This window comes from Podarcis muralis, chromosome 15, assembly GCF_964188315.1.
Source record: "Podarcis muralis chromosome 15, rPodMur119.hap1.1, whole genome shotgun sequence".
NCBI classification, from domain to species: Eukaryota; Metazoa; Chordata; class Lepidosauria; order Squamata; family Lacertidae; genus Podarcis; species Podarcis muralis.
In genome coordinates this window covers 41,140,108-41,149,146 of record NC_135669.1, presented here as the reverse complement: position 1 = coordinate 41,149,146, position 9,039 = coordinate 41,140,108, and positions in this window count along the sequence as shown.

Here is a 9,039-nt window from a genome sequence, read left to right as displayed (position 1 = left end):
GTCCAGAGGGGAGGAATCAACTCTTTATTATCAAAAGTACACTTACAAGTTATGAAAAGGCATGTCCATCAGTCCTTTTTTAAAAAATAATAATTTTTTATTAGTTTTTCAACATATCGTTTTCAACAACAATAAAACATACTTTCATATCATACCATTTTTTTTTTACTTCCATCAATCACATCTGAAAATTTTCCTATCTTTTCACTAAATATACAGTGGTACCTCGGGTTAAGTACTTAATTCGTTCTGGAGGTCCGTACTTAACCGTACTGCCGCGCCGCCGGAGCACGATTTCTGTTCTCATCCTGAAGCAAAGTTCTTAACCTGAAGCACTATTTCTCGGTTAGTGGAGTATGTAACCTGAAGCATATGTAACCTGAAGCGTATGTAACCCGAGGTACCACTGTACATTTCTTACTTCCACAATTACATTTAACTCATAACTAATATCTCTATTTTTTCTCTACTTTGCAATGCTTCATACATTTCTCCATCAGTCCTACGTCTCTCGGCTACCTTGATGAGGCAGTTGCCGCAACAGAGCCTCCAAACTCAGCTTATGTATCTCCCCCACCCGAGCTGCAGACGAAGACTACGCCTATGTAGTCTGCTTCTGCTCCTCCCTCTTCGGCCCTCTTCTGGTCCTGGGAGACAGTGGAGCAGGAGAGGTGGGGGCAGGAGGAGGTGGAGGTGTGGAAGCCCTTGACTCTCCACCAGCCTGATCCATCTCTCTTCCTCTCCCTGCCCCTGTTCTTCCCTCTCCAATTCTGTACCTTCTCCTGACTCTCATCTCCCAGCTATTACAAACTCCCCCAGATCCCCTTCTTCCATGTCAGTCCCCAACCCTCTTTCTTCCAGTGCTCCCTCATCTGTATTCAGACAGTCCCTGACCTCTGCATAGCTGGCTGTAAACTGGAAGCAGCCAACATGGCTCCCTCCAGATGACATGGACTACAACTTCCCTTGACTATGATGGCTGGAGCTGATGGGAATTGTAGTCCAAAACATCTAGAAGGCATTGTGTTGGAAATCCCTGCTGTAAGCAGAAGGCCAAAAACGCCATGAAATGAACAGCAGATTCCTCTGCGTGACTTCCCATCCTGTTCTCAGGAACTCATTTATAAGGATGGCAGCCAAAATGACCAAGGACCCGTTCATGTAGGTCAGCCTACAATACAACCCATTGTTTACTCTAAAGTAAGTGCCCGTTGTGGGATGTGGGTGGTGCTGTGGGTTAAACCACAGAGCCTAGGACTTGCCAATCAGAAGGTCGGCGGTTCAAATCCCCGTGATGGTGTGAGCTCCCATTGCTTGGTCCCTGCTCCTGCCAACCTAGCAGTTCGAAAGCATGTCAGAGTGCAAGTAGATAAATAGGTACCACTCTGGCGGGAAGGTAAACAGCGTTTCCGTGCGCTGCTCTGGTTCACCAGAAATGGCTTAGTCCTGCTGGCCACATTTGCTTTCTGAGTCTGAGCAATGAGGCCTAGTAGCATGTTTTCTGTTCCTCGACCAAAACGGAGCTTTCCCCATTTTTATTCAAAATACCCGGGGATGACGCAGAATGAGTCACAGGAGGACAGAAGGCTGCCCAATTTGTTCTGATTTGTAATAGTGAGGCACTGAAGAGAGGCAATTGCTCATCTTCGCCACTTCAAATCTCCTCCATCTCTTTGACTAGCCCACATATTATCGAATGCAGGAATGATTCATGAGCACATCGCACACTCTTTGCAAACATGTTTGTGAACCTCCTGTTGCTTCCACCTATTGCTTACGCCTACAGTTGGAAGGCAAACACAACCAACAACAAAAAGTCTTACAGCACCTTAGAAACAGAGACCTCTATCTGCACTGTATGTTTAAAGCAGTATGATAACACTTTTACTGCTACAGTTTCTCCCAAAGGATCCTGGGAGCTGTTCTTTGTTACGGCGACTGAGAGCGGTTAGAAGATCCCTATCACCTTGCCAACAAAGGTCCGTATAGTTAAAGCCATGGTTTTCCCAGCAGTGATGTATGGAAGTGAGAGCTGGACCATCAAGAAGGCTGATCGCCGAAGAATGGATGCTTTCGAATTCTGGTGCTGGAGGAGACTCTTGAGAGTCCCATGGACTGCAAGAAGATCAAAGCTATCCATTCTGAAGGAAAAACAAAAAAAATTCCTTCCAGTAGCACCTTAAAGACCAACTAAGTTAGTTCTTGGTATGAGCTTTCGTGTGCATGCACACTTCTTCAGATACACGGAAGATGCATTCTGAAGGAAATCAGCCCTGAGTGCTCACTGGAAGGACAGATCCTGAAGCTGAGGCTCCAAGACTTTGGCCACCTCATGAGAAGAGAAGACTCCCTGGAAAAGACCCTGATGTTGGGAAAGATGGAGGGCACAAGGAGAAGGGGATGACAGAGGACGAGATGGTTGGACAGTGTTCTGGAAGCTACCAGCATGTGTTTGACCAAACTGCGGGAGGCAGTGGAAGACAGGAGTGGCTTAGTGTGGGTTGTCAGCGCCTGGGGCAAGGCAAGTAATTTGCACCTCCTAACTTGCGCCCCCTAAGTGAGTGAGCCAGGTAGGGGCAGAGAGCTGCGAGTGCGAGCGCCCCCCCCCCAGATGTTGCGCCCGGTGCGGCCAGCCCCCCTGCACCCCCCACGCTACGCCACTGGAAGACAGGAGTGCCTGGCGTGCTCTGGTCCATTGGGTCACAAAGAGTCGGACACGACTAAACGACTAAACAACAACATTCCCTTCCCAGAGCTACAATTCTCAGTGGGTTTAACAATCGATACCTCTTCCCAGGGATCTCTGGGAAATGTAGTTCTGGGAGGGGAACAGGGGCCTCTCTCCTAACAACTCTCGGCAAACCCAGACTCTCAGCTCCCCAGATTCTTTGGAGGAATCCCAGTACATCCTGGTGCTTTAAATGTTTGGTGCCGATACAGCTTAATACATTCAACATGGGAAAATTCAGTAAACTAACGAGCCTGCTTTATCAGATGCATTAAGTCTCTCGGGCGGCATAGCCTAGTGGTTAGAGCACACGCATGCAAAACACCCCAGGCTCGACCCCCAATATCTCCAAGCAGGGCTGGGATACAAGCCTGTCTGAAACCTTGGAGAGCCACTGCAAGTCAATATTAATCAGGGATAGTCAAGGCGGTGGAGTCATCAAGCTGCTCTAACTCCCATCATTAGGACATCAGGCAGCTCACCTAAAATCAGAATCACAGGAAATGCCTGCATTCACCTTTCAGAGTTGCAATTATTATTATTTCAGGTGCCAGCCGGCATGAGTTATCTGGGCTTCAATCCCACTAGTTGTGTTTTTTTTTAGCAAGATAAAAGCCCCACATAACCACGCTGAATGGCAGCCTTGATTCATCCGCATCTTGCAAAGAATAGCTAATTGTACGAGTTTATTTTCATGTGGTAATTAAACTCCCACAGCAGATGCTCCCGTTCAGGCTTCAGGTTATTTCTCCAGTGTGTTTGTGCCACCTTAAAATATGCATGATTTGATGAATCTGGGCATTAAACAATTTCGTCTAATTAATGAGAGAATCAGACGCGCAGCTGTTTCCAAGGCCCTCCTGTGCAAAAGGAACCAGGTGCAAACTGCGAAGGGAAAGGTCGCTGGGTTGCAATGTGGACTCAGCTTTTTCCTGCCTCTGCCTGCGCCTCTCTCCCTTCTGCTAAAACTGCAGAATTCTAGTGGGAAGTTCTGGTGATTTGGTACAGATGATTAAACACACCCACCCATACATATGTCACAGAGGTGGAGTTTGAAACCTAAGAGCCTTCTGGAACAGGCCAATGGCCTATCTATTCGAGCATCCTGTTCTCACAAGGACCAACCGGCTGCTTGTAGGAAACCCACCACGAATGCACTATTATTGTATCAACGAGTTGTTGCAGAATCCATACACCAAAAAGTCTCTGAAAGGGCCCTATTTGTCAAATGCCATGCAGACATTGCCACCAGGGTTTTTTTCTACCTGCCTGGGCCTGTAACCACAGCAAGCACCCAGAGATTTGGGCAGGCTACGCTACTGCAGATCCTGATGTCGTGCAGCCCCGAGATGAGTTCACCAATTCAGTGAGGACTAGAGACCTGGATCTTCTTGCTAAAACCCAGTCCTATGATCTCGGGCAGAGATGTTATGTATTCCCAAGTGCCCACATTTACTAAGGACCCTGGATTAGAAGACATACAGGTATATAAACACACACACAGTGTGAGAGCCAGTGTGGTGCAGTGGTTAGTGTGTTGGACTAGGACGTAGGAGACTAGGGTTCAAATCCCCCACTCAGCTACAAAGCTCACTGGGTGACCTTGGACCAGTCACTGCATCTCAGCCGAACCTGCCTTCCAGGGTTGTTGTGAGGATAAAATGGGGAGGAGAACCTTATCGCATTTATAAATTTTAAATTTATTGTTGTACTTTGTTTTAACTGTTTGTTTTCCTTCTGGGACTGTACCCCCAAGTGTGTTTTATAAGCTGGTCTACGACCATAATAAATTATCTATCTATCTATTATCTATCTATCTATCTATCTATCTATCTATCATCTATCTATCTATCTATCATCTATCATCTATCTATCTATCATCTATCTATCTATCTATCTATCTATCTATCTATCTATCTATCTATCTATCTCTATCATCTATCATCTATCTATTTATCTATTTACATCCCTGATACAGTGGTACCTTGGGTTAAGTACTTAATTTGTTCCGGAGGTCCGTTCTTAACCTGAAACTGTTCTTAACCAGAAGCACCATTTAGCTAATGGGGCCTCCTGCTGCTGCTGTGCTGCCAGAGCATGATTTCTGTTCTCACCCTGAAGCAAAGTTCTTAACCCGAGGTACTATTTCTGGGTTAGCGGAGTCTGTAACCTGAAGCGTATGTAAGGTAAAAAGGTAAAGGTAAATGTACCCCTGCCCGAAGGCCAGTCGTGACCGACTCTAGGGTTGTGCGCTCATCTCACTCTAGAGGCCGGGAGCCGGCGCCGTCCGAGGACACTTCCGGGTCACGTGGCCAGCGTGACGAAGCTGCTCTGGCGAGCCAGCACACAGAAACACCGTTTACCTTCCCGCTATAAAGCGGTACCTATTTATCTACTTGCACTTAAAAGGGGGCTTTCGAACTGCTAGGTGGGCAGGAGCTGGGACCGAAGGACGGGAGCTCACCCCGCTGCAGGGATTCGAACCGCCGACCATACGATTGGCAAGTCCTAGGCACTGAGGTTTTACCCACAGCGCCACCCGCGAGGTACCACTGTGTATATATTTGTGGCAGCACAAATGAGGCAAGATGCATTTTGGAGGTGCTCCTCCCCATCCCTCTGTGTGTGTGTGGCGTATGTTATTCTGCAAAAGACCCCATATGCCGACAGAGCTTTGAAGAAGCCCTTCTTTTCCCTGCCACCGAAGCCACCGCTTTTTCTGGCATGCCATCTTCTGCTTCCTAAACTGGCTTGACAGCTCAGATTGTGCTGATGTTAACGGGGCCCTCTGTCAACTTCATGCTTCCCTGCTCGGGGCTCTCTGTATTTTATTGAGACAGAAAACATCCCTCTCCTTTAGGCCTTCTCAAAATAGCAGCAGCAGCAGTCTAGGGAGGCAACGATTTGTGAAGCAAAGTGCTCTTGTTTTCTTTCTTTATTTAGGGGCGGGGGGGGAAGGTTTATGTTGTTTTTGTTCTCTCCTAGTTGAGTTGAAAACCACCCTTCCTCCAGTCTAGTCCTCCAAGGTATGGCCCACGGATCTCCTGCGCCTTTAAGATCAGCTTGATAAACATAAACCTTCTGCAGGTGGAGGGTAAACGAGGACCTGCTCCTGCTAACATCTGCAGACCAAGGGCGCCTCCAGAATGTCTGTGATCTGCAGGAGTGATTCAGCCGCAGACCTGAATGTCAGCTTTGCCTGCTTAAAGTCCATTAAGGCCTAGGGTGCCCTTAGACAACCACCTTGGCACCCTCCAAGGCCTACTAGCTTTTTATTTTAAATTTTCACACAAGCAGAGAATTGTACAGTTGGAAGGAATCACCAGGGTCATCTATTCTAACCCCCTGTAATGCAGGAATATTTTGTCCAACCCAGGTTTCAAACCCATGACCCTGCGATTAAGAGTCCCACGCTTTGCCAACTGAGCTATCCCAACAATATCTGAGCTTCGCCAGTTTTCCTCTTGTGCGATGGGCATTTTGTGTGGTGCCAACAATACTTCCTTAATTTCCCAAATGTGCCCCTGGGCCCAAGGCGGTTGGAATTCCCTGATCTAATCCAATGTTTTGCTCAATGTAGGATCACAGGATAGAAAGTAACTACAGACTCCCTGATCGGTGGCTGTCCAGCTTCTAGGAACATTGGAAGCTGCCTTAAACTGAGTCACACCATTGGTCCATCTAGTTCAGTATTCTCTACACTGAGTGGCAGCAGCAGCAGGGTTTCATGCAGGGTTCTCTCCCAGCGGCCGGGGATTAAACCTGGGACCTTCTGCATGCAAAGCAGGTGTTCTACTGTGGAGTTATGGCTGTTCCTCTAAGAATAAAACAAGATTCCAGTCCTCATGGTTTGGATTTAAACAAGAACAGAAGATGCACCTTCTTCTTTCGTTCGAACAGATCTGCAGACTGCCCAGTCCTGACCTAAAGGAGATCTGTTAGGGGCAGGGATGGTTCGTGGGGAGAGGTCCCACTGCGCACCTGAGGATCTCCCTTCAGCTATGGGACTGTGCTTACCTTTGTGCTTTACAGACACAAAAAAGTGGGGGGTGGGGCGGGGCGCGCCTCTCTCACCCTGACCTTGCCACTGTGATCCACGCGATGGTCACCTCCAGACTTTGTAACTCACTCTACGTGGGGCTGCCTTTGAGACTGACCCAGAAACTCCAGCAGGTGCAGAATGCCGCGGCGAGACTTCTTACAGGGTCCTCGCCATGGGATCACATTCACCCGGTGCTATACCAGCTGCACTGGCTCCCGGTGGAGTACAGGATCAGGTTTAAGGTGCTGGTTGTAACCTTTAAAGCCCTTCATGGCCTAGGACCCTCATACCTACGGGACCGCCTCTCCTGGAATGTCCCACAGAGGACCTTACGGTCTTCAAACAAAAACACCTTGGAGGTCCCGGGCCACAGGGAGGTTAGGCTGGCCTCAACCAGAGCCAGGGCTTTTTCGGCTGTGGCCCCGATGTGGTGGAACGCTCTGTCACAAGAGACTAGGGCCCTGCGGGACTTGACATCTTTCCGCAGGGCCTGCAAGACAGAGCTGTTCCACCAGGCCTTTGGTGGCACAGTCTGACCCCCTCCTTCTGTGATCCTCATAGAACTCTAGCCCAATGGTTGCCATTAATTTGATTCTGAATTGATTTTAGAATGTATTTTAATTAATTGATTGTGATTTTCTGTAAATTGTGTTACTTTTATTGTTGTTAGCCGCTCTGAGCCCGGCTCTGGCTGGGGAGGGCGGAATATAAATAAAAAATTATTATTATTATTATTATTATTAAACTACGGAACTCATCCCCACAGGAGGCAATGATGGCTACTAAGTTAGCAGGCTTTAAAAGAGGATTAGACAAATTCGTGGAGTTGCTGGGAATTGCAACTGGGGAGAGTGCTGTTTTGGGCTTCCCATCGTGGCACCTGGTGGGCTATTGCGAGAAGAGGACCCTGTGCTAATTGGGTCACAGGCCTGATCCAGCTGCAGGTCTCTTGTGATGCTCTGTCCTGTTACCTCACCCCCCCTCTGTGTTTCGTATTGTTAGTCTGCCACCTTCGGGTAATCCCTGGAATCGCTGCACAGCAATAACTGCATGGCAATCTCCTACCTGCAGATGCTGGGATTCATCCCAGGACCTTCTGCATACAAAAGGCTGCACACTTCCTCTCCCTTAGAAATAAAAGAGGGTTCCAGTCTTCATAGGATTATAGTATTGGAGGGGCCACAAAGGTCGTCTAACCCCTTCAATGCAGGAATATTTTGCCCAACGGTGGGCCTCAAAATCAGGACCCTGAAATTCAGAGTCTCGTGCTCTACCGACTGAGCGGTTCTGCATTAAAAGCTGGTTTAAACAGGAACACAGGAAGCTACTTTAAACAGAGTTACATTATCATGACATCCGTCTAGCTCAATACTGTCTACACTATCTGGCAGCACCTCTCTCCAGGCAGCCCGGGATTAAGGCAGTTTGGAGACCTTGGGAGGACCCAATTTAATAGCATCATAGTAAGACTTCGTCCTCATGTTATGTTTACCCATTCAACAGAAGTAGAACCTCGCTGAAATTTTAGCATTGATGAAAATATCATTGATAAATTTATATCTTTCAGTAAGTTTACAAAAGTAAACAGAGCATTTAGAGGGGAATAATAGCTTTGTAAAATAGTCTAGCTAGTATAGTATACTCTAGAATAGTATAGTTAAAGTTATGGTTTTCCCAGTAGTGATGTATGGAAGTGAGAGCTGGACCATCAAGAAGGCTGATCGCCAAAGAATTGATGCTTTTGAATTCTGGTGCTGGAGGAGACTCTTGAGAGTCCCATGGACTGCAAGAAGATCCAACCTCTCCATTCTGAAGGAAATCAGCCCTGAGTGCTCACTGGAAGGACAGATCCTGAAGCTGAGGCTCCAATACTTTGGCCACCTCATGAGAAGAGAAGACTCCCTGGAAAAGACCCTGATGTTAGGAAAGATGGAGGGCACAAGGAGAAGGGGACGACAGAGGACGAGATGGTTGGATAGTGTTCTCGAAGCCACCAGCAGGAGTTTGACCAAACTGCGGGATGCAGTGGAAGACAGGAGTGCCTGGCGTGCTCTGGTCCAGGGGGTCACGAAGAGTCGGACACGACTAAACAACAACAATAAAAAATAATAATTTGGCAAGAGATTATAACGAGTCCCTGGGATACAGCCCACTCGGCCCGTATGTAAATCCCGCAGAGTCTCCAGACTGGGGGCATCCCACCCCCAGCCTGATGATGCCGGTGGGGTTGAACCGGGCATCTTCTGCGTGCAAAGCAGATCCTAGTAAG